This window comes from Branchiostoma belcheri, unplaced genomic scaffold (assembly GCF_001625305.1).
Source record: "Branchiostoma belcheri isolate BF01 breed outbred unplaced genomic scaffold, Haploidv18h27 scaffold256, whole genome shotgun sequence".
Lineage (NCBI taxonomy): Eukaryota > Metazoa > Chordata > Leptocardii > Amphioxiformes > Branchiostomatidae > Branchiostoma > Branchiostoma belcheri.
The window spans coordinates 240,601-243,694 of NW_017803861.1; positions in this window are offsets into that span (position 1 = coordinate 240,601).

The following is a 3,094-nucleotide window of genomic DNA, read 5'->3' on the forward strand; positions in this document are numbered from 1 at the left end:
AGCTACCTAGAATTGTAGAGTGAGAAAAGTAATGTTATTGATTGGATAATGTACATATACATAATCAGTAATTAACATCGGTAAGTGATTGTATAATTATAATTAATTGGTTTATTGTTTCAATTGAAAGCAATACACTAATGCTAATTTAGTTACAAGAATAATTAGCCAGGCAAATATACTTTCTTTAACTATCAATTATATATTTTGGAAAAGAATCCATCATTTGATAACCAGATTTGTAATTTTTGAACAGTAAACTTAATTTGTGGTAGAACACCAAAATTTGTTGGTATTGATTGGATAATGTATATATACAGTATTTAACATCGGTAAGTGATTGTAAACAGTAGTTGAAAGGTAGAAGGTAACGTTGAGTTTGTTTGAAATGAAGCCATTGATGGAGCTTTGATTTCCTGTTAATTCTTCACTTTGTCTAAGTGTTTGTCTGTATGTCTTACAGACACAATAATATCTTTTGACTAACATTAAGTCAGGAAGCTAGCGTTTGGTTTGTAGTTAAATCTTTATGCTAATTTGCATCGGTGTAAAATGACCGACTTGCTTTAGTTTCCCATAGCGGGAAGTATTTTACAGTTGTGAAAACGTAGGCGTTATGTTGTATATGAGTTCAAAATCCTGTTTGTTTTGTATTACTTTTAGAAGATCTATCAATAGAATCTTTCCGCTAACACAATTAAATCGTTATGTACCTTGAACATGATGTTTCCTTCTGTGTTGCCTTTTTTTCCTTGGATGGAATATTGTCAGAGGTGGTGAGTTGGTCATAAAACACAGAAATCAAGATTCAGACAAAACAGTTTGGCTTGACATTCATTCCCTTAAAATATGTCTTTTAAATGTAGATCAGAAACAAACGTCAGACGCTTGTTACGTTGTTAATGTGGTCGGTTTTAAACAAGGAACGTTGACATTATGAGGAAAATGTAACGTGCCAACTGACGTCAAATGTACTACATGGGTAATCAGGCCAACAATTTCACCCTTGACCCAGATCAAGTTAACCTCTGACCTCACGAGACGACAGAAGGACAAAGGTGCCCGAGTTCCTATTTACGTGAAGAGAAAAACCATCATAGGAAGCAGGTAAGGCTTAGAAACGGATAGAAAAGTATTCTAATGTTGATTGCAATAGTTTAAGACCATTTCTGTGGAAGAAGAACCGCAGTAGGATGATAATTTGTAGGCATTTTCGGGATGTGAATATCGTTGAATTAAAGGGGGAGGGGGGCGAAACCTAACATACGTTCGACCCTCGCCACTTACAGGGGAGACACCATTGAAACGGTTCTCCATTGAAACATATGCTTAATCAGACATGAAAATGGGCATCATATCTCTAGTTTACGAAGTTTTTGTCACACAAACTCACCTTCACGTGTTAGCCAATTTAATAATATGTACCTACAACAAGTTTCGGAAAAAAGTGGACGGCTAGTCTCGAGGTACAGCCTTGTTTATAAGAGTCCGTGCACTTTGACCCCATATTCTAGGTCGATACCAAGGCACTAGGCAGGAGGGGTGTATGGCAACAGACAAGCCCATAACAAGGCAACTGCATGGAAAAACTTCATTTTTTTTGCAAAAACATTCACTCACAACCCTACACAGTACAATACACCACAAAAATGCCAAGAATTCAACAAAAATCCCACCCAAGAAAGGGTTTTAAAGTTCTTTAGCTCATTTTAATTTTGAGGTCTCTCACCCAGCAACTTGTGCGCATGCCCTTCAACCCGCGTCACCCCTTCTATAGGGTGATGAAGAAGAGTTAAGGAAAACCCACCCCCCTTTTACTGATACACTGGGGGGGGGGTGCGATCATATTTCCCAAAGATGGACTTCATTGATAGCCCCCTTGGGAATTCAGGGGTAGTTGTATGCCCACACTCTAGGCCTGTACTGAAGGCTTGTACAGCATACCTTCCAATATCACATGACTTTTTTTCAAATGTCAGGGGGGTCTGTTTGTCTACAACTGCCAATCAGTGATAACTAAAGTCTGTTCTACTACTTTGATGTGAAATTACAACTTTTCAATAGGAAATTTTCTACTTTTGACAACTTTTCTATCAGCTACCTTACATACCGTACCAATGAAATTCCCAAGATTTACACACATTCAGCTGAGAAAAAAGAGCTAAAAGTTCCCCCAATACCCCAAACCCCTTTTCTTTGACAGAAAACATAGTGCAGTAACACATTCAGGGCAGATATAGCAATATCTTTTCTTTAGTTGGCTCCTGTGAAGACTTTAAATGGCTATTTCTGACTGCTGGGGGGGGGGCTACATCAATTTCGCATCCACATAGCCTAGCGGCGACCAATGGGTGACCAGCATTCGGCGCCACGCCCACTTTGCGGTCGATTCCATTCGACAATGGGGTTGAACAGCATCCTTCCGTACGGCGCGGCAGGCAATCTGAGTTGGAAATGTCAGATAAACAATGTAAGAATTGGTGTATTTGGGGTGGAAATAATGCAAGTACCGAAGTTACGGGTTCCTTTCTCAGCACTCGGTATACAGAGGTGAGGCGGCTTCCGTCCTAGATCTCCAGTGCCGAAGGTACGTCAACACTTGGTGTGTCGGCGGCTTCAGCACTGGAAACTCGGAATCGGCAAATCAAACCTTGTCTTTAAAAAGGGTATCGAGATGCTGCCACTCATATTTTCGAGATCATACCGCCTGGGTAACAAAGTTTAATCGGGACAACAAGGTTATCTGCAGGACACGACTGCATGGCCTCTTTTCTTACATTTTCACAGACAAAGACTTGGCCTAAGATACTGTTTTGCACGCCGCGCGGCCGATGTAAGCACCAGAAGCCCAGTGAAGAAATGGTTTAACTCGACTCGGTAGTTATTTTGCTCCAACTATTCAAAGACGCTGCTTCAAAGAAACAGAATTTCAGAAAACAATTTACAAATGTATCTTTTGAACAAGTTTAATAAACATCTTTTTCAACCATATCTTGCTAAAGCGCGGGTTGTGGGTGTGGCCGAAATGCTGCCCGCCTATTGGTCCCCGCTAGGCTGGCTTGGATGGGAAATTGAGGTTCCGGGGGGGGGTGGC